General features: G+C 46.3%; 1 long non-coding RNA gene across 3 annotated transcripts in view; it reads left to right on the top strand.

Moving 5' to 3' along the window:
* Positions 1 to 23,505, top strand: part of LOC147574393 (uncharacterized) — a 91,072-nt gene that overhangs the window by 14,918 nt on the left and 52,649 nt on the right. The window contains exon 3 of one of the 3 annotated variants that reach the window (XR_015244199.1): positions 12,975 to 13,054. The exons of the other annotated variants lie outside the window; for them this stretch is intronic. This is a non-coding gene — a long non-coding RNA (uncharacterized LOC147574393). Of the gene's footprint in view, positions 1 to 12,974; positions 13,055 to 23,505 lie in introns of those variants that run through there. 3 annotated transcript variants of the gene reach the window in all.

Raw genomic sequence — 23,505 nt, 5'->3', positions numbered from 1 at the left:
AATTTTTTTAACATTTATTTATTTTTGAGAGACAGAGAGAGACAGAGCATGAGCAGGGGAGAGGCAGAGAGAGAGGGAGACACAGAATCCAGAGCATACTCCAGGCTCCAAGCCATCAGCACAGAGCCCGACATGGGGCTCAAACTCACGAACGGCAAGATTATGACCTGAGCTGAAGTCAGACACTTAACCGACTGAGCCACCCAGGCGCTTTGAAGATTAAGTTCACTTAATATGTTGATAGATGAGACAAAATGCCCTCCAGGAAAGTTACACCATTTTATATCTTTACCAAAAGTGCAGAGAGGATCTATTATCTGGGTATCATATATTTCTTCTTTTATTAATTTGGTAAAGAATAAATATAATCTCCTTGTTCATTTTATTTGTATTTCTTTAATTACTAATTAAGTTAAATATCTTCTTATATGTCTATTGACCATTCAGCTTTTCTTTTTTTTTTACAAGTATTTTTTTTTAAGTTTATATATTTTGAGAGAGAGTGTGTGTGTGTGTGAGCAGGGGAGGAGCAGAGAGAGAGAGAGAGAGAGAGAAAGAGAATACCAAGCAGCACAGAACCTGATGCAGGGCTCCATCTCATGAACTGTGAGATTATGACCTGAGCCAAAACCAAGAGTCAGACGCTTAACCAACTAAGCCACCCATATACCCTTCAGCTTTTCTTTTATATACTATCCATTCTTATGCTCATTTTTTTTTTAATTTTTTTTTCAACGTTTATTTATTTTTGGGACAGAGAGAGACAGAGCATGAACGGGGGAGGGGCAGAGAGAGAGGGAGACACAGAATCGGAAACAGGCTCCAGGCTCTGAGCCATCAGCCCAGAGCCCGACGCGGGGCTCGAACTCCCGGACGAGATCGTGACCTGGCTGAAGTCGGACGCTCAACCGACTGCGCCACCCAGGCGCCCCTCTTATGCTCATTTTAAATAGAAGTAATTGACTTTCTCTTTTTAACTTGTAAAAGTACTTCATGTATTGGAGAAATTAGTTATCTGTCATAAGAGTTGCCAATATTTTCCCAATTTATTTGTCATTCAACCTTGTTTATAGTAACTTTTGCCATACAGAATATACAGAAGTTGCTTCTGTTTGTATGTTTTATGTGTAGAGTCAAATTTGTCAATCTTTTCCTTTTTGGTTCAAGGGCTTCATGTCAAGCCTGTAAAAATCCCTCATCACCCCAGGATTATACAAAGTACTACCATATTTTCTTTCTCGTACTCTCCCGCTTCCATTCTTCTACATTTAATTCTTTAATCCATCTGGAATCCATTTTGGTATGAACTGTGAGGTATGGGTCCAACTTAATTTTTTTCCCAAAATAGTCAGCCACTCGTTCCAACAGCCTTTATTGAACAGTCCATCTTGCCCCCACTGATTTTAACTAATTTTTTTAAACATGTATTTATTGTTGAGAGACAGAGCAAGCAGGGGTAGGGCAGAGAGAGAGGGAGACACAGAATCTGAAGCAGGCTCCAGGCTCTGAGCTGTCAGCACAGAGCCCAACGCGGGCCTTGAACTCACCAGCTGTGAGATCATGACCTAAGCCAAAGTTGGACGCTTAACCGACTGAGCCATCCAGGTGCCCCTTAACTGTCTAATTTAGTGTACACTAATTTTCCAAACACACTTGAGTCTACTTTTGGACTCCATTGTGTTCCCTCGATCTGTCATCTGTTCCTGTGCCAATAACACAATGTTTTAATTTCTGTAGCTTAAAGATATTTTCTTATATCTGGTAGGACTACTCCTTTAAAAAATATTTTTATTTCCACAAGTTTTTTTATTTTTATTTTTTGTTTTAGACAGAGCAAGAGGGAGAGAGGGGCAAAGAGAGAGAGAGAGCCCCAATGCGGGGCTCGATCCCATGACCCCGGGATCATGACCTAAGCTGAAATCAAGAGTTGGACACTCAACTGACTGAGCCACCCAGGCACCCCTCCACAAGTTTTTAAATTGAGGTGAAATGCATGTAATATAAAGTTAACCTTTTTTTTTTTTTTTTTTTTTTAATTTAAAGTAGGATTAACACTTAGCATGGAGCCCAACGCAGGGCTTCATCTCAAGACCCTGAGCTGAAATCAAGAGTTGGATCCTTAACCAACTGAACCACCTAGGTGCCCCAAGTTAACCATTTTAAAGTGGACAATTCAGGGGCATTTAGTACATTCACATTGTTGTGCAACCATCGTTTCTATCTGGTTCCAAAACATTTTAATTACCCTAAGAGGGAAACTTCATACCCACGAAACAGTTTTTCCCCACCCCACCCCCACCACACACACAAATTTTTAACACAAAAAATTAAACTTTTATTATAAAATCCCAGGCTTCAAGTCACTAGATTCTACTCCTGAAATCATTATTGCAATATATGCTAAATAACTTGGATGTAAATGAAAAAAAAAAAAATCCCAGGCTTTAGATCCACCATGTGTTAAGGAAGCTTAAAAATCCAAGTCCAAGTTCAGAATTATAGAGAAGCCTTTCCTTTCATTTATTTTATTTTATTTTATTTTATTTTATTTTATTTTATTTTATTTTATTTTATTTATTTTTTGAGAGAGAGGGGGCACAAGGGAGTGAGGGGCAGAGAGAGAGGGAGAGAGAGAGAGAGAGAGAGAGAGAGAGAGAGAGAGAGAGAGAGAGAGAAGCAGGGCTCACCCACAGTGGGGCTCATGTTTTTTTACCCAAAGTTGGGCTTGTGCTCACCCAGTGTGGGACTCAAACTCACAAACTGCGAGATCATGACCTGAGCTGAAGTCAGATGCTTAATGACTTAGCCACCCAGGTGCCTGAGAAGCCTTTCGTGATTAAGGAATGCCTCTGTATCCCCCAAGCTTACTTCTACGTCCCCAGTAGCCCAAGACTCGGCTCGGATTCTTTTAATCTACTGCTAAATTGCTTTGTGATTTTTCTTAAGCATCTGTGACTTGTGTTATGTCTCCTCAACCACCTTGTAAACCGGCTACTTTTTTTTCCTCCAGTCCACCCTCATAGCATCTGGCACTAGCTTTACACAGTCACGGTCTCATTAAAATATTGTTGATTGATTGTTATCAAAACTTCCATATTGGATTTAGTGGGGTGTCAGGAGACTGCATGGTGCATGACTTAAATGGGAATTAAGAGGGAATTCAACATATAGCATTTTACTTTCAGATAATATACTACTAGCTGCCATCTATTAAGTGCCTATTAATTGTCCTGTCATACACATTAACTCACTGAAAAATTCTTACAACAATCTTCTGGGGTGGAGGTTTTCTGATGATATTCACTGAGATGAAATAATTTGCTTAAAGTCCCTGGGTTTAATGTCGGATCCACACTTTGAACCCAGGTTAGGGTTCTACCCTGCACCTTCTACCATGCTTCATTGTGTCCATATAGTCTCTCCATCAAGGGCTACCCATCACATTATCCCAATGAATGTTTTTACATTCATTGTTGTTTTTTTTTTTAATGTTTATTTATTTCTGAGAGAGAGACAGAGACAGAGCATGAGCAAGGAAGGGGCAGAGACAGATGGAGACACAGAACCCAAGACAGGCTCCAGGCTCTGAGCTGTCAGCACAAAGCCTGATGTGGGGCTTGAACTCACGAGCCATGAGATCATGACCTGAGCTGAAGTCGGAGGCTTAACCGACTGAGCCACCCAGGCGCCCCTACATTCATTGTTATAGTCAGGTTTGTCTTGAAGGAATGTGCTTGTCTCACAACCTTACTTCATGCCCTGGCCAAGCTATCAAGGATCAAGTTCATTTCTTGCTTTATTATGTTCTGTGTTCTGGATGGAGTCCCATGCTGGCTGGCCCAGGTGTTAAAACTGTCACCTTGGCTGGAGCTGGAGCTGGTATGTGGAGTCAAAGCCAGGCACAGCAACCACCATAGGGATGGGAGACATCATTTTCCTAAAGGGAGGAATCCTGGGAGCTTCATCTCTTCTCAGTCATCCCACATGTAGCATCTACCTCTTTTCTTCTAGAAAAATGTATGAAGCTTGGGGATGTCAGAGAGCACTTTGGAGAAATTTAGTGTAAAAGAATCAGAAATATACGGATTGGCTTTCCCGCAGAGGAGACTCACATTTTAAAGTAGAAAGGAAAATATATGGGACAAAGACTAGGTGGGCTTCTGAGTATGGCAGGGTGGGGTTGGGGTATTTCAGCAAATTCCAAGAAGTGGGCCATACCAGCCCAACCTGCCCTTCACAGTTGCAGAAAGACAGCCAGCTCTGGGACGTGTAGTCCTGGATGCGTGTTCTCAGAGGACAGAGGCCCTACATATGGAAGTGAGAGGCACGGGTTCAGGATGCAGTAATGCCACTTGGCAGCTCTTGCGACCTTTGTGACTGGAAAATATCATCACTTGGTCCTGGTAAATTTCTTCATCTGTTTAAAAGAAGCAGGGGGTTATTTAATGACAGCATCTTTCCCACCTGCTTGTGTGGTTTTGTGACGTGTTTCCAATTTGCTATAAACTAGTAAGCCATTATCATCATTTAGATGCATACTAAAGACTTTAGAGAGATAATAAGTGATGATAATGAACAAATTAGGTCAAGTGGACTGACAATTTTTAAAATGGCTATGAGACTTCAGGGCGCCTGGGTGGCTCAGTCGTTTAAGCGTCTGACTCTTGATCTCAGCTCAGGGCATGAGCTCACGATTTGTGAGATCGAGCCCCACACTGGGCTCTGTGCTGACAGTGCAGAGCTTGCTTAGGATTCTCTCTCTCTCCCTTTCTCAAAATAAGGAAATAAACGTTAAAGATTAAAAAAAAAAAAAAGACTTCTCCTTCAAGGGATGTTAGATGAGAACTAACATGAATAACTGTATGTTTATACAGATGACCCCTTTTCAGCCTGGATTTCTGACATACATTCATTTAGTAATAACAGGATCCAGTTCCCTGTGCTGAGTATAAGTGTGCTCTGGGGGATGGGGGGATGGGTGGAGCACGGAGACTAAAAACCCTTAATGCTGGAAGGAAACTTAGGAATCATTAATTCCTATTTCCTCATTTTCCAGATAAGCAAAATGAGGCCCAGAGAGACAAGGTAATTTGCCTGAGACCACTCAGCTAAGGCTGAGCTGGGGCTCAACCTCAGCTTTTGGTTCTTGCATTCTAGTGATTTGATAAAATAGTAAATGATAGTGAACTAATTGAAGAACGCTTTGAAAACATTGTCAAATAGGTCACTTTGCACCCGTTTTTCTTCTGTCCTCAGGGAATGCAGAGATGGCTGATGCCTGATTGGTAAGGTAGGGAAGAATTGGCTCCCACAAAATCCACATCAGACCTCTTTAAAACTTCCAGGTGTCTTGCTTGCATGGAGAGGTTTCTCAGATCTCAAGCTCATCTGCAGTGAGCCACAGACCTGGGAGCTCCAAATGTCTCTTCCCTATCCTCCTCCTAGCCTTCTCACCCCAGGAGACAAGCAGGCTGATTTCATTCCCAAAGGAATGACTAAGTGATCATTGGACTCAGACCAGCATAGGGAGAAATAGTAGGAATATATTCATGGTTGTTTCTGTAAGCCTCAGAAACATCCTTGGCCAGGCAAAAGATAGAATGATAATGGGACAACCATCATCAAGTTATAAGAAACACACATCCTGAAATGGGTCTGGTTCTAGTTGGGAAACGGAGACCCCTTGACTTGTAATGGTTTTGGCTGCATTTTTGCTGCTCTTTTCTGACGCTTAAGGTTCAGCCCTGTGCCTGGTGCCTCACTGGTTGCTTTCCAGTTTCCCAGCCTGGGTTCCTGCTCCCTGACATTTGATTTCTCAGACTATATTTGCTTTGTCTATCTACCCACGCTATGCTACCTGCTTTTTCCTTTCTGCCCTAGGACCCTTAGATTTGACCTCTTGCTTGTTTAACCCATGGTTCGTTCCTTCCATCCTTTACTCTCTACTCAGGATTTGAGTTTTTGTCCCCACAACTTACTCAGCTGCCTTCCCTGCCTGCCCCTAACTCTGACCCCTTCTACTATGGAAACTTGTTACTACTCCATTTCTGGGGTGACTCTTCCCTGCCACATCCTCATCTTACATTCCCCATGCCCAAACCCCAAACTGACAAGAACGTGGGACAGCTATTTGCCAGGTACTTTGCCGTCATTACCATCCCCCACAGCCATGTGGTGTCCTTACTCGGATGTGGCTGCAGGACATTGCCCATCTCTTCTGGCCTGTGTGCCCTCCACAATAGCAAATCATCAACAGCAGACTTGGAGACCAGTTGCTTTGAGTGCAACAAAGCTCCTCAGTCCTCTCAACTCTCCTAGATCCAGTGCTTGGCATGGGGGAAAACAGAACCAGGTTGATTCTTCTCCCTAGCCATCCACAGTGGCACCAAAAGGAGAAAAGGCATATCAAGCCATGTTGTACATTTGGATCAATTAATTAAACGTCCCCCACCATGACCCTCTTTGCCTTGCAGAAGCGGAATGTTTCAATGTCAAGATGTCTGAGCGACGCCTGGGTGGCTCAGTCAGTTAAGTGTCCGACTCTTGGTCTCAGCTCAGTTCTTGATCTCAGGGTTTTGAGTTCCACCTCTGCATTGGGCTCCATGTTGGGCGTGGAGCCTCCTTTTTAAAAAAAAATTTTTTTAACATTTATTCATTTTGGAGAGTGAGAGAGACAGAGCATGAGCGGGGGAGGGGCAGAGAGAGAGGAAGACACAGAATCTGAAGCAGGCTCCAGGCTCTGAGCTGTCGGCACAGAGCCCGACGCGGGGCTTGAACTCACGGACAGCGAGATCATGACCGGAGCCGAAGTCGGATGCTCAACCGACGGAGCCACCCAGGCGCCCCAGAACCTCCTTTTTTAACAAGTTGAAAAAGATGTGTGTGAGAGGGCACCAGCTAGAGGGTTATTGTCAGAATCTGAGATGTAAGGACCAGAACCTGAACTGGAGACATGGCCCTAGTGTAAACATGACGAGAAAGCAAGAGACAGATATGAGACATTTTCATCAGAACTTGGAGACTACATGGATGTAAGGGATAGAGAGAAGGATCGGTCAATGCCAAGGCCATTGTTGGAATTAACCAGGTTAAGGTATCTCCAGCTGCATGGCCCCCTGAGCACCTGCAACCAACTGGTTTAAAACCTAACAGTTTTCATCTCCAAGCCAGTTCTTCCTGTTTCTCCCCATTCGATTCAGTGGATCTAGCACTCCCTTAGCTCTCCACATTTGAAATTCTGAAAGGTCTTTGACTCCATCCACAAGGTCTTCCTGAAATCCAGTATATCACAAATCCTGCTGATGTTCCCCTTATAATGTTTCTTAAAGTCCACCCCATCTTTTTATTCTGAGTGCTCCCACCCTGAGTTAGGGTCTCAGAGTTTCCAGCCAGGACTATTGCCTCGGTTCTACCTTCGGTCTCTCTGCTTCAATCCATGCCACACTCAGCTGCCACATCATCTTTCCAAAACACCACTTGAAACATGCTACCTTCACTGCAAAAAATATGCCCGTGACTTCTGTTGTGTGGGAAATCAGCTTACTGCAATGGTAGCTTCCCAAGTTCATGACCAAGTGAGCTATCTCTAAGGTTGCAAAATAGAAAGGATGCATAGATTGAGTTGAAATGCTCAAATTGTATGGTTTATTAAGTCAAATTAAAACACATAGCAAGAAACAAGGGGAAGGAGAGGGATGGGACTACTTTATCAACTTAGGGTAGTGTACAAGCAGGGTGGAAGGAACACACTACCTGAATTTTGGGGCATGCAGTGTCTATATATTCTGTATCTCTGTGCTGCATCAGGCTTCTCTGTTGAAATTATAAGGACCAGAGTCCTTATAATTCAAGCTAGGGGACCCACAGAATGAAAGTGCACTGGGGGCCAGTGGCAAACATATGAACAAGCATGCGGGGCCATAGCTGTAACTTGCTATTTAGCCTCCTGAGCAGCCATGAGTATATTTGTATATCTCGGCAGAGTAGACAGGGAACATACAAGAGTAGATGTCACCAAAGTGTCATATTAAAACCTCATGTGGGGCGCCTGGGGGGCTCAGTCAGTTAAGCATCCGACTCGATCTCAGCTCAGGTCTTGATCTCAGGGCCATGAGTTCAAGCCCCATGTTGGGCTCCATGCTGGGCATGAAGCCTACTTAAAAACAAAAACAAAAACACACCTTATGAACATCGAGTCCTCATGTACATATAGTCTATCCTGAATATTATTACCTTTGGTATATTTAGTGCCTTATGTATCTTATGCATGTTTAGGATGTCATAACTATTTAGTAACTTTTATGCATTTAATGTCCCATGACTATTTAATACGCAGGCGTCTTGTGAATATTAGTCATCTCTTAGTCCTACCACACACGCTCTACTTGACCTCGGCCTAGGTCTAACAAACATGTTGCTTACTAGCTACTCACCTATACTTAAAACATCTTAAAATGTTTTGCTCATGTTTTAAAAACTACCTACTTATTTCTTTTCTATAACAGGATTGAATAACCTCAAATCATATCCCCACCTTCCCTTTGCCCACAGTGCTGTAAACTCCTGGTTCACCCCCGCTGCCCCAAATCTGCTCCTCCTTCAGACTTTCCCATCTCCAAAATGGCACTTCCAGACCTCAGGCTGAACCTTGACAAACACTCTCCTTACCCTCTTCATAAGCAGTTTGTCCTCAAGACCTCACCTCTCCACTCCTGAGACACACTTCCACCCCCATCCAAGCTGTCGCCAGCCTTCTTCTGAGGCAACTGCAGTTCGCTGCTGCTGCTTCCACTCTTAGCCACTTCAGTCCTGTCCCACACGGCGTCGCAGACTGATCTTTCTCAGAAGTCAATTGGATCATGTCACTCTCCTGCTTAAAACCAGTCACCGATTCCTCATTGCCCTGAGGGTCAAGTCCGAAGTTCTTAATGTGGTGTCTGTGGACCTGTGAGATGTGGCTTGTGCCACTCCCCAGCCTCACCTCGACACCCTCTTCCTTCCCAAGGCTCCTCCACGTGATCTCTAGTTTCTTCCTTTGGGCCTTCATATTTTCTATTACTTTTACCGGGAACGCCCCTCTTGCTCGGGATTCTGTCTCCCTCACACACACACAAACCAGTGCTACTCATTTTTCAGGCTTCAGCTTAAACGTGACTTACTCAGAGAGGCTGACCTCCCAGCCTATTGAGGGCCTGCATTGTTCTGTCTCATAACACCCTCTCGTTTTGTTTCCTTCATAGCACTTATTCGGCTGCGGATTTATTTAAAAGCTGCCTGGCTTCCAAGCCATAAAGTCTCATTAGGGCAGGGATCTGTTCCGTTCACAGTAGCCCAGCCAGCGCTTAGCACAATACCTCACACATAGTAAACACTCACTAAATAGTAGTTGAATGAGTGAAGGAATGTGAGTAAAATGTGGATTTCCTTAGCCTCATGTCGCCAACTTTAGTCCCTTTCCGTGGATTTTGTGGCCAGAGTTCTGGGTTTGAATTTTGACTTTCCATTTATGAAGCATGACTGTTAGTAAGTTACTTAACCTCCTTGATTCTCAACATTTCTCATGTATAGAATAGGGAGAGAGATGTGCACCTCACAAGCTGCAGTGAGGACCCGGTAAGATGAGGTCGGAGAGAGCCTTGGCGTGGCGACTGACCCCAGTGCGGGCGCTCAGTCAGCACTTGTGCCGTCACTCCTTTCTCGTCCTGCACCCCTGCACCGTTACTCTGCTCTCCATCAGGCCGCATTTCCTTCTTCTCAACTTTATTAGGTCCCAGAAGGTCTCACTCACATGTCTTCGGGGAGCCTCCTTCAGCAGTTCAGCCCTTGGTGGGTGCTCATTCCTCAAACCGTTCACCTGCTCATTCCCAGTCCTTGGAACGTATAAATGGTGACCTTTGTTGGTTTTGTTTTTAAATCTTCCATGTGTCCTGTTTCTCCAACTAGACTCCAAGCCCTTTGGCCACAGGATTCCCATCTCAGGCTTCTTGTCTCCCTCACAGTACCTGACTCAGTGCCTTACAAAGAGATGCTCAACTCCATGTTTGTGAGTGCCCTCAGGGTATCAGGCACTGTGGTAGTTTTCACATTCATTGTCGCCTAACTTCATCTTCCATGAGAACCCACCAGTAAGTATTACTATGTCTGTTGGGAAAATAGAGGCTCAAAGTATAGTAATCTGCCTTAGGGCACCCAGTGAGCAGAGAGCAGTCTGTTAACTCTGTGTGTTTGCTTGATAGCCTGGCACATCACAGACGATCGATAAATAGTTGTTAGTGCACTTCCCACCACACCATATTGCCTGTCTCGGGAAGTATTTATTCACGCTGAGGATGGTCATTATCATGTTCTCACTTCCTCCCTACCAAGAACTTGGCTGAAAATCCCCTGTCCTTGAGCCTCTCCACTAAAGCCCTCCCAGTGTCCTGTACCCCAAGTTCACACTCAGTTTCCTATTTGTGCTACATCTCGTTGCTAAATTCTCATAGACCCTGACCCGGCCCGCCTCTTGTCTCCCCACAAGCCCTGTTCTCCATATCTTTCCCCCAAGAAAGCTTTTCTTCCTCATGGCCCTCCCTTCTCCCATCCCCCTTCCAGTCCAATTTTACTTCCGGTTGCAGGGATTAAGAAACACACCCCCACCTGGAAATGCCCTCTGAACTAGAGCACTTATGTCCAGGAGACGTCTAAGGTTCTTTAGAGGGAGAATTATTACTACTCATTAGTTGGATAGCTTGAACGAGGCACATCTCCTCTCATAGCCTCAATTTCCTCACATATAAAATGGTAAGACTCGCTCACATTTATCAAGCACCTACAAAAGGGACATAAGCATTGGATATATTAGAAGTCAATAATAGCAGATGCTTACTCAGCACTTTTTGTGTGCAAATGCTTCACATGTATTTACTCACTTAATCCTCACAACAACCCTCCAAGAATGTTGTTTTTTTTAATGTTTATTTATTTTTGAGAGAGAGAGCGGGGGAGGAACACAGAGAGAGGGAAACAGAAGATCCGAAGTGGGTGCCATGTTGACAGCAGAGAGCCCAAAGCAGGGATCGAACTCACTGTGAGATCACTGCCTGAGTCCGAGTTAGATGCTTAACCGGCTGAGCCACCCAGGCACCCTGAGAATGTTATTATTAACACTATTTGACAGACAAAAAATGGAGGTCTCCAATTTAAGTAATTTTCCCTAGATCACCCAAGCCAGTGGGTGGTAAAACGGGGCTTCCAAGTGCAGCAGTTCTGGCTGCGGAGTCCTTGTCTTAACCACTGCCCTATACTACCTCTTATTTCCTCATAAAACGAGAGGGGCTAGTTAAAAAATAATCCCCTAGATTTTTATAGCTCTTTTCCAATCCTAAAGCACTGTTCATACTCCATACCCTATTTGATCTTCAAAACAACCCTAGAGGTAGATATTATCAGAGCAGTTTATGGGGTAAGAGCTGAGACTTACTAAGAGGGTCATGTGTCCAAGGGCACACAGGGGGTGAGGACAGAGTCAGGACTCGAACCCAGGACCGCTCATTCCCAGCGCCTCTCCCGCTACATCTCTGATGCCACTGTCCTTTCTGAGTCTCCTCCGGCTCCAATATTGTACACTATCCTTTCCTCTCTCTTTTTTTTTTTTAAAAAGAAACCCCAGTGTTCCTCAAAGAATCCCCTGCCCTGTCACCCCCACACCTTCTCTGCGCAGTGCGTGCTCACAGACAGCACCAGGGGGTGCTATAGACTAGCACACAGGGACGTGCTGCCCTGGGAGCCCCTGCTGGAGGAAACAACCAGAAGCTTCCCTGACTGTTCCTTTCTTTTTAATTTGTTTATATTAAAAAAAAAAAAGTTTTTTTATGCACTACTTGTACATAGTACAAAATTTTAAAGGTAAAAATGAGTATACAAGGTACCTGCTCCCCAGTTACCCAGCTCATCATCCTGGGGGGCAAACCCAGGAAGTTTTCTAGTGTTTCTTTCCAGAGATATTCTGTGCTTATGTAAGCAAATATGTATTCTTCTTCCCACACAAATGATAGCATACAAACATGCACGCGTTGTTTTTTACTGCTCATGCAAATGGTACCATATTATGCACACTATTTTTCCTGTAGCTTCTGGGGGTAATTTATGTAGCAGATCAGTCCTCGTCATAATTCATAATACCTGTATTGAATTGAATGGATAAACCATAATCAATTTAACCAGATCCCTATTATTTTCTATCTTGTACCATTACAAGCAAAGCTGCAGATAAATACACTGTACGTAGGTCACTTTGCACATGTGCGTATCTGCAGGATAAGTTCGCAGAAATGAGATTGCTTGCCTCAATACAAATTACACACATTTGTAATGCTGATCAATACTGCTAAATTGCCTTGCACAGAAGCTGCCTGTTTATGGCTGCATCAGCAGGGCATTGGAGGGTATGTTTCCTACACCCTCACTAACACAGAATCTTATCAAGACTTCTGATCTTTGCCTTTCCCATAGGTGAAAGATGGTTTCACCACGGTTATAATTACATTTCTCTTGAAATGAGGAACCCCCGACCTCTGGGATTCATTCATGCAATCTGTAATTAATTAGCAGGTGTCTCCCATGTGCCAGGCACCATGTTGGGGCATCTTCTCCTCCCGCTGTCCCTGGTCTGACTTTCACAGTCTTTTCTGCCTGTCCCATGCTGGCCTGCCTTATCATGTCTCCCAAGCAGCCATTTTCCTTGCTTGGCCATCCTCACCAGGTCAAGCAGGGGCGACCTCACTTGACCTCTTCTTTAGAGGCTTAAGAGTGAGGAGAATGTGGTTTCTTGCCTTTTCTCTGTTCTCAAGACTAATTCCTGTAACCCAATTAAGCAAAGCTGAGAGGTGGGGACGTGTCTTAAGGTCAGAATTAGCCCTGAGACCTGGGGCTTCACAAACCATCCAGTCCAATGGGTCAGTCACTGCTTCAGTTTTCCCATCCTTCCCCTCTAGGTGTGAGGAAGATGAACAAAGAGCAGGTACCTGGACACTTGTCTGCGTTCAGGGGTGTTATTTGCTCAACGAGTGGCCGGTTGAAACTTCCTCAGATTAGATGTCAGCTAAACATAAATGCATCTATGAGCAGTACTATTTAGATGAAAGTGGGGAAGAAAAAGATGTTAGGATCGGTGTTCTTTTCTACATGGGAAACCTCTGAACCGTTTCTCAACTCCCCCTTTTTTTGCAGTCCCAGAGCACTTGACCCTGTGATGCACTTAACCCTGTTACAGTTTAGCTGCTCCTTTACTTGCTTTCTCCATAAGGCTATATATGAATCAGCTTAGGGCTGGCGTCTTTGTTCATCTTTGTATCTGTCCTCTGAATAAAGATGGGATCAAGACATGGGACTTTTGAATGAATATCTTCTTGCCCTCCAATACCCAAGCGTGGCGTCTGTATGAAGGCCTGCATCATTCTCTAGTAGCTGAGCTAACAGGACCTCTACCTCTAGTTCATCCCACGCAGGACTGCTGGAGTTTCTCTCCTAAAGCACACTGGTAATCCAGTCACTTGTGGAGGTTCCCTGTGGCCTACTAAATGAAGTGCAAATTCCTTAGCTTGGAATTTAGGGGCCCCCGTGGTGATATGGCTCTGGTCTACCTTTCCAGTCCTTTCCACTACCTCATGCTCCAATCAAACTGAATTACTCAATGCTTCTCAAGTGCGCCTACATTCCATCCCTGTGCTTCTGCCCCTGCAGGGCCTCCTGTGCCTAGAACACCTTCCTCTTTGCTCCCCTTCCATCACTTATGCCTGCTTCAATCTCTCTCTCTCTCTCTCTCTGTCTCTCCCCCCACCCCACCCTTTGTTTAAAAAGTAAGGGTAATAAGTTTCTAGAAAGAAGATAAATTTACATATCCTTCTGGGTCCTTTCCAAATGTAATTGGCCCCAAAGACTCCTGTTCAGATCCCCCAGATTTCCAGCTCAGCTCCTCAGTCGGGCTTTGTTGTTTATATTTCTCTCATAACTCATGTCTGCTGACATCCTCATTCCTGCCGCACCTCAAACTGAAGACTGGAAAGCAGAGACTGTGTGACCCATCTTTGGGTCACCTACAGTTGGTCAATGTTTGTTAGAGAGCAGGCTTTCCTTGACGTGTGGCCTGTTTTCTTTCCTACTTTGAGTTTGAGAAATGAGAAGAGTTTGGGACCCATTTCCACAACCGCTGCAGCCATCCCTGTAGACCCTCTTCTGAAAGGGATCTTAAAGCAGAGCCATCCCAGTAAAGTGAGGAAATCCTATCAGCCCTACAGAGAACAGCAGGACCCTGTGCCTAGGGCTTGGGAGAATAGTGTCCTGTTTGCCCTTTTTCGGAGTGAAGGGAGCGTGGTGAATATGTCTGACGGAAGGAGGAGCATTTGTTCACTTTGAGTTCTTGGAAGGAGAAATGGAAAGCCATCTCTCTCCTTCCCCTGAGGCAGACAGGCACAGATGCTTCTCTGTTAAAAGGCCTGTCAGCAATGTTGGGTGGTGATGTGTGCACTGGCAAGGCCACAAGAAGTCAACCTGGTCCTTCTCCAGGGCTTTCTTATGGTGCCTTCTTCAGAGGACAGAGTGGTACCTCAGAGTTTGAGCACGAGTTTTGGTTCATACTCCACCATTCAATGGCTTGACCAGGTCCCTCAGTCTCTCTCGGCCTAAAAATAGCAATAGCTTTACCTTTACCTTCCACATGGACTGTTCTGAGCACCAAAAGAAAAAATGTACATGAGAGCGTTTTGCAAATTATACGTATTTTTAAGTTTATTTATTTTTGAGAGAGAGCATGCACGTGCACAAGTGGGGGAGGGACAGAGAGGGAAGGGGACAGAGGATCCAAAGCAGGCTGATAGCAGAGAGCCCGATGCGGGGCGCAAACTCACGAACTGCGAGAGCATGACCTGAGCCAAAGTTGGACGCTTAACCAACTGAGTCACCCAGGCGCCCCTGTAAATTTTATTTTCAAAATGTTATTTATATCCTGCCTTGCTGTGCGATGGGTTTACAGAGGCTTACAAGATACAGAAGATGCAAAGTAGCATAAATTAAAGATGAGAGTTAAAAGCAGAAGAAAAAAAAGAGTGAAGATGTAATAATAAGCCCTAAATGAGGTTAAATGCATACTTAGTTTGCTCTGGGTGGGTCTCAACGTTGTTGGGAAACTGTACGGTGTTCTCTGAATCAGTGGAAGGGGTCACTTGGATGGTGGTGTTCCAGGGTGTCCAATATGGAGGTTGAAGGCTTCGTAGTAGGGCTGACAAATTCTGGACGGGCCTTGGATCTCCATGAGTGGGGACTTGTCCCAACCTCACCCTCTGCATAGGTCCCACTGCTTTAGTCCCAGATTCACTCAAACCTGGAGGCAGCCGGGTCCTTCTAAACATCTTATCCTAATCCCTATTCACCCCACACAACCAGCATTACCTCCCTGTGGGGACAGAGTTACCTACTGCCGACTCACTCATTTAAAAAAAACCCACAAACCAGTTTTATTGATATATATAATATACATATCACAAAGTTCACACTTTTAAAGTGTACAGTTTAGGGCACTTGGGTAGCTCAGTTGGTTGTTTGTTTGACTCTTGATTTCAGCTCAGGTCATGATCTCACGGTTCATGAGTTCAAGCCCTGCGTTGGGCTCCCAGGCTGATGGTGCGCAATCTGCTTGGGGTTCGTCTCCCCCTCTCTCTGCCCCTCCTCTGCTCGCTCTCTATCTCTCCCTCTCATAATAAGGAAATAAACATTAAAAAAAACATAAAGTATACCGTTCAGTGGTTTTTACTATACAGACACTCTTAACCTCTTGTAGTAAATGCCATGCCCGTCTGGTCTACTTTGCCACACTAGACCTCAGTTTCTTTTCCTGCTCTCCCTCTGCCCTAATTCTTAACTCTCTGAGTCAGGACTCAAATTCTGGAGAAGGTGCCCCATAATTCCAGCATTTCCCACCTCGGGCCCATCTCTTTGGCTGGGTGCCCTTATTAGGTCTGCTGTACCAAAAGTAAACTGGCTCTGGGGATGGTGGGGAGTACACAGAAAAGCCGCCAGCATGATCTCCACGTTTTGCAAGATTGAGGAACGCCCAGGAAGAATCCAGGCGGCAAGAGGTTGTGGGCAAGACCAGCCCAGGGAGCTGCAGCACTTGACAGATCACATTGTTAGACCGTGACTCACTCCCGCCGCAGTCTGGAAAACTGAACCTCTCAGCCTGGCCTTCAAAGGAGGGCCGCTCGGACGAGGGCCGCTCTGAGCAATCCTCTGAGGGCCAGGTTGGACAAGCAGAGTTGGGACCTGTTAATTCCAGAACTGGACTGTTTCACACTCCTTGCCCCCACATTGGGAATACCATGTTAAAAATCCTATGTTAAAAAATCAAATGTTGAGGGGCACCTGGGTGGCTCAGTCAAGCATCCAACTCTTGATTTTGGCTCAGGTCATGATCTCACCGTTCCTGAGTTCGAGCCCCACATTGGGCTCTGTTCTGACAGTGCTGAGCCTGCTTGGGATTCTCTCTCCACCCCTCACCCCCTCGTGTGTGTGTGTGTGTGTGTGTGTGTGTGTGTGTGTGGTCTCTCTCTCTCAAAATAAAGAAATAAGAACTTAAAAAGAAAAAGAGTAAACTTGTTCCTTTCCACAGGCTGAGGAGGGGGTACCCAATGAAGACCCTCTGCCCTTCTAGCACAGCACACAGTCCCGCTCTCCTCACATGCCACGGCTGGGACCTGACTGGAATGTTGAGAGCATGACCCAGAACTCCCTGTCTGATGGGGGAGACAAAGTTTGGTCTCTAGGAACCCACGTCCCATAGAGGAACTTTTGACTAAAACAGTTAAACATTATTTCATAGAGAGTGTGTTCCCAACTGCAAATCCTACAGAGTGCTGAAGCCACAGAGAGGGGACTGGGGTCATGTCAAGTGTCTTTCTGAAGCTCCTTCCTTAAAGCCCTTGTGGGAACCATCACATATATGTGGGCATGATTTCTTTCTTTGTTTTTTTTTTAAGGTTTTATTTTTAAGTAATCTCTACACCCAACATGGGGCCCGAACCCACCACCCCAAGATCAAGAGTCTCAGGCTCTTGCCACTGAGCCAGCCAGGTGCCCCTGTGGTCACAATTTCTAACACTCCTCCATACAAAGCTATGTGGAGAGAGTGTCCATTGCCCAAGGAAGTTAAGGCTGGGCTGAATTAGGGGAAACTGCCTTTGGGTTAGGAAACAGGAAAGACCCCCAATTCAGTGGCCTTTCCACCGCTCCAAGCCACTGTCTTTGACATGAGGAACACAGGGACTGGATGTGTTGGAGTGTGGGCTATGCAGTCAAGTGGGACAGCTACTAGATGGTGAGAGCCGCTCCATCTAATCAGGGAATGGGGATGAAGAAGTAGAACCAGGTTTCTCAAAACAGTATTTTCTCTTCTATGGGAATAGCCAGTGCATCTGGAGAAGACAAGGAGAGTTTCCTATTTTAGGGGGAGGTCGGATGGTTGGGAGACCATCCCATAGCCAGTAAGAACACCTGCGTGGTCACTTTCCCCAGCTACACAAGTTCTTGGCCCCACTCACATTCTATAAGGTGGTCACTGGTACTACCTCCATTTTCTAAGTGAGGCTCTGAGAAGTGAGATCACTGGCAGCCGGCTCACTGCAGATTTGGGACTGGAGCCCAGGTCTGATCACAAGTCTGGTGGTTGTTCCACTATGCTGCGTTGTCCACCTTGTGAGGCTGGTGTCTAGGGTCATTATTGATTCCAAGGTCGCCACTGTAGGCCCCTATTCTTGACCCAAGCCAGTGCCCTATTCATTATTTTGGGCAAAGTTGGAAAGGCTCATACTCAGGGCGTATAAACCCCTGGCCCCTTTCCCAGGCTCGCCAAGCTGTTCTTAGTCAAGATGTTCTTAGGCTTAGTTTTGCACCCCCTCCAGCCCCCACCCACACCCTTCTAGCCCCAGCTGACTTGGAAGCAGGGAGAAAGACACAAGGCCAGAAGTCTTTTGTTATCCAACGATGGAGAAATGGCTGAAATCCCGGCATCTCCCCCAGAAGACAGAGGCAGCTCTGGATTTCCTGTTGCTCCCAACACGGGCCAGATAATTGGAGACAGATTTTTGGGCTTGGGTTGGGAGGTGAAGCTTAAAGTATAGTCATCGGGCCTCCTGTGAGTCCATGTGCGCGAGCTACTTTGTTGGGGTTTCTTTGTTGGTACTGTGTGTGTGTGTGTGTGTGTGTGCGCGCGCTTGTGTTTGAGACAGTATGTGTGTATATCTAAATGTGTACATATGTGTTTGTGTGATCTGCCTGTTTCCCTTGTACTTCTTTGTTAGTGTACTGGACCTTGCATGTGTGTATCTGTGTAAGAAAGTGTGTAAGTGTGTGTCTGGGTCTCTGTGAGTGACTGCCTTGTTTTATTTTCCTTTGTGAGAGTCAGCCTAGCCTGGGGAGACCTCAGTAGTTCTTTTTGGATCTTATTACTCAAGACTTAGCGATTAAATGTAAAACAGTAATTAAGATTAAAAAAAAAAAAAAGGCAGGAAGGCAGATGGCCTTCAGCAAGAGGCTATGAGGGATAGAAACAGCCGGAGGACAGTCAGAGGAAAGAGCAAAGGGGAATCTTCTTACAGGGCAGAGGGTCTCTTTTCAGGGGTACATATAAGCCCCAGTTCCCCCCATCTGTCTAATGGAGAAAGGCGTCACATACCAGAACAGCTCTGCTTTCTCTGCACTTGCAAGGTTGGGCAAGGGAGGGAGCTGCTATTACCTTCCTGTCTGAATCAAGCCCCTTTCGTCTAAGCCTCTCTATGCACATTCACAAATGTAGGTTCTTTTTGCTACAAATGAGATACAGACCAGTTGGGACACAGCCTAAATCATAACAGCAGTTATGGCCGGTCATGATATACCTGCTGCAGGCTCCACCCCTGGGCTGGGCACTTCACACACATTTGGTATCAACAGTTTAATGTATGTATGTATGTATGTATGTATGTATGTATATAACACCACTTGTGAGCTGAGAATTGTTTTTTGCAGAGGAAATGACCTTATGGTAGAGCAAGGACTTTAACCCCCCCCCATGAGTCCCCCAAGTGGTAATTTATTTGCTCACTCACCAAACGTACTTCCTAGCTACCTTCATCAGACACTATGCCAGATATCAGAGGGGATGCAGAGATGGACAAGTCATAGTTCCTGCCCTCACAGAGGCCACCCTTTAAGGAGGAAATCAATGATGCTCTGAGCAGTGCCAATGTCAGTGCCAGAGCAAGGTGGCTGTTGCAGGGCTGAGGACTTTTCAGATGGGGGCAGGATTCATTCCCAGAATGAGCTGTTCCTTATAGAGACATTGGAAATAAGGACTAGCTGGGGAGAAGACATGCTGGAAATGAAGGGCAGTGGATGTGTGCTCTGGGGGCTTGTGTGGGAAGAGATGAGGAGGACAAGGCCTGACTGTGCTCTTCATAGCCCCGCATTCGCTGGGTGGACTTGGTGTCCTTAGATGGTCCAGCCCCTCTGGCGGGAGGAAGGAGGAAACTGGGGAACATGCACACAGCTATGCCTCTCGGGACTGGTTTCTGAGGTTCCCAGGTGGCTGGTTGGGGGGGCGGGGAGGGAGCACACAGGGAGGGTAGAGTCCCCTACTAGCTCCTGGTGGCCTGATCAATTCCCTAGTGCAGACGCCTCAGCAGGCCGCCAGCGTTCCGGCCTAAATCGCTTCCAGTTTGTTTAGTCAAAACCCTTGGCCCCGACATCAAAGTCATTTGGAGTTTCTGGGGGTTGTTGTTCTTAGAGGGTGTTTATTTCGGAGATGGTTCTCTGTCACCGACTGTGCCTTGGGGGGGGGGGGGGGCGGGGACGGGAGGGGCTGCTAGGGCCTTTGGGTCTCAGAGACATCAGGTTGCCTGGGGGAGAGTGACAGGACAGTTTCCATAGCAGTTGCCCCCAGGACACTATCTCTCCTATGCCTGCCTCTACCTGGTGCAGAAAGAGAGGCTGCTTCTTCCCTGTCCAGGGCCCCACAGAGGAGCCTCCATTCCCGTCAAATTTGTGCCAGACATTTTAGTCTGGGCTTCCAGGGGTCAAGTCTAGGCCACATCCCCCCTCTGCCCATACCAGCCCTCATCTTAGAACCCATGGGCTCACTCCAAGCACACAACTCTCCACTGTCCACCTCACCATCCTCTCCTCAGAAGAGCCTTCCCCGCCTTGCTTTTCTTTCTTTCTTTTTTAAGTTTATTTATTTAATTATTTATTTATTTAGAGAGAGACAAAGACAGCATGAGCAGGGGAGGGGCAGAGAGAGAGACAGAGGGACAATCCCAAGCAGGTTTTGCACTGTCAGCACAGAGCCCAACGTGGGGCTCGAACCCACAAAACCATGAGATCATGACCTGAGCCGAAACTAAGAGTTGGATGCTTAACCCACTGAGCCACCCAGGTGCCCCTGCTTTTCTTTTTTAAGGTTTTTTTGGTTTTTGTTTTGTTTTGAGATGGGGAGGGGAGCAGCATGAGCAGGGGAGAGGCAGAGAGAGAGAGGGAGAAAGAAAATTCCAAGCAGGTTTGCTCTGTCAGCACACAGAGCCTGGAGGCCGACACAGGACTCGATCTCACAAACCAAGAGATCATGCCCTGAGCCAAAATCAAGAGTCACTCAACCAACTGAGCCACCCAGGCACCTCACCCCCTTTTCTTTTAATCTGATTGGCTGAATGTGCACCCAGCTATTTGAACTTATACTGGGCTCCATTTGGCTCTGGAATCTGCACCTTTCTTACTTCTGAATTCCTGCAGGTTCTAGTTGGTCCCCTTTTTCTGTGACTTGTTCCTCAGTGCCTAGCACAGGTGTGCACCCAGAGAAGAGGAGATACTCTCTATCCAGGCGAGCTTGCTCCATAGGGGCTCTTAGCAAGCGTGCAGAGCCCATGGCCTGGGTGGGGGCAGAGCTCCCAGGAGTCTCCCAAGGAAAAAAAAATCTGCACCAGGTGAAGTGGAAACCAACTCCAGGGCTTAGCCATTCGCTAGGGCAGGAACAAAGGAAGCAAAGAAACACAGGGAAGGGGAGAGAGAGAGCTGGGGAGAGAGGCGTGAGAACAGGTAACAGGCCCAAGTCTTCAGTAACCAGTTGTTAAACACAAAAGTTTCCAAGCATGATCTATAAGGACAAGTCTACTCTGAGTTGACTACCTTCTTTCCTAGGGGGTTCCTAGGGGCCAGAGGGGTCTCAAGACTCTCCCCAGTTTCTGTTCTCCCTCCACCACCTCAGCTGCCTCTGTTTTCTCCTCCTATCATTTTCTTGGGCTGTGCCCTTCCTGCTTTCTTAACTTCCCATCTGCTCTCTCAATGCTCCCAGACAAAGGGAACCTGAGTGAGCCAGTGGCCAGTTTTCTCCCATTGGCTAATAATTTACAGTTGCTTGCTAAAAAACAGAACAGTAGCCTGGCTGGGAGAGAGGGAGGTAAGACTAGGAGTGGACTTAGCAATCACCTCTGCTGTGGGATGATGGGAAGGGCTGAGTCTGAATCTCCTGCACTTTTGCACACACTGGTGAGCCAAGAGCAAGGTCTTTACAGGGAACCCCCGTCTAGAAACTTGGCCAAGCATAGATAGGCGAGCTCCCTGCTCCGTGACATTCCCACAGGGAGCCTAATTGAGGGTAATCCAGAATGCCTGGACACAGGCTCCCTATCCTCAAACCAATGTCTTCAGTCCCCTAAGGAGCTTGTCTCCTAATTGGGGGGGGGGGGGGGGGAGGGTGCAGTTTTGAACCACTCTCCCAGGGTGGCCCCTTGGCTCAGTCATACAGCAGGTGCCTCCCTTTTCACCCCAACCCCTCACTCTGTACCCACCCCCAACTTAGCAGGCTGTTCATTAGTTAATAATGTTAATGTGGCTGCAGCTAGTGATTAAAACCATTGGTTTGACTGAGACTTAGCGATCAACATCCCTGGCATAGTTGCTAATCCCTCGGAAATATGTGTTTAATAATCATAGGGGAGGAGGTCAGGGTGGGTGGTCCTGGGAGCTGGGATCCAGTGTCTCCTATTCCCCCAGCCCTCCGTTCCCATGGTTTCTCACAGGCAGGCACTCCGGGATGTGTCCTAGCAGGGGAGCCACTTGGGAAGACTGGCCAACTCTGCAGCAGATGGAGGCGGTGCCTGGTGCGCAGCTGCCTCTGTGAGCGGGGCAGAGATGGGCTTGTGCCAAGGGTGTGGCTGGCATGGCTCAATGAAGTGCCCAGGGTCAAGAGGCTTTAGCCACGTGGAAGGATTAAATCTGAGCCCTGTACTGCTCACTCCTATGCCAAATGCCCAGGGAGGAACCACGGGTTCCAGGAATCACCTCCCCAAAGCAGCTCAGGCGGAGGCTTCCTCGGTCTCTCCCAGTCAGAAAAGCCTCGAGTCAGGATTCCATGTCCATTGCCTTAGGCTTCTCAGGCCTCCTGATCATCCCATTCAATTGTTTAATTTATGTAAGGCCTTTAATAATACATAATTATAATTGTTATATTAACAATATAATAGGCACATAAAAATGTAAACTATTAATATATTATGTGCAAGAATATAATTATTATGGTTAACATTTTATTGACTGCCTACTTTGTCAGGCCCTTTATATATATTACCTCTTATGTTCATAACACCCTGCCAAGCAGGCCTTATTATCCTGTTTTATATATGAGAAATCTGAGACTCAGAGTGGTTAACTTGCTCAGGGTCATATAGCTAATAAGGGGCAGGGCCAGCATCAACCCTAAGTCTTTGGCTAACTTCACACCCATTCTTTCCCAAGCCTAACACTATAAGGAACTGGAAAAATAAAATAATACACTGACAGTGCTATTGAAACAATTACAGGGGGAACCTGGATGGCTCAGCCAGTTAAGTGTCCGACTCCTTATTTTGGCTCAGGTCATGATCTCACGGCTCATGAGATCAAGCCCTGCTTCTGGTTCTTCACTAAGCATGGAGCCTGCCTGGGATTCTCTCTCCCTCTCTCTCTACCCCTCTCCCCTGCTCTGCACGGTCTCTCTCTCACGCGTGTGAAATTAAATAAATAAACAACAAAAAAGGAAAACACTGATGGCGCACCTGGGTGGCTCAGTTAAGCGTCTGACTTCGGCTCAGGTCATGATCTCACAGTCTGTGAGTTGGAGCCCCATGTCGGGCTCTGTGCTGACAGCTCAGGGCCTGGAGCCTGCTTCAGATTCTGTGTCTTCTTCTCTTTCTGCCCCTCCCCTGCTCACACTCTGTGTGTGTGTGAGTGTGTGTGTGTGTGTGTGTGTGTCTCAAAAACAAATATTTTTTAAAAAGAAAAGAAGAGAAAAACACTGATAACACAGTTCCCAGGACATGGTACATGAGCGCGTGTGCACACACACTAAAAGTTAGATTATGGCACAAAATAGCTTTTGGAGGGCTGATGCAGGCAGTGTGGGTGAGGGCCCACAGACTGGTACTGGCAGTAAAAGTCACAGTTTGGAGGAGAGAGAGGCCACCAAGG

This window comes from Puma concolor, chromosome E1 (assembly GCF_028749965.1).
Source record: "Puma concolor isolate L17-30 chromosome E1, mPumCon1.1.hap2, whole genome shotgun sequence".
NCBI lineage: Eukaryota > Metazoa > Chordata > Mammalia > Carnivora > Felidae > Puma > Puma concolor.
Note: the sequence above shows the minus strand (reverse complement) of the source record. Positions and strands in the feature narration are given on the sequence as shown.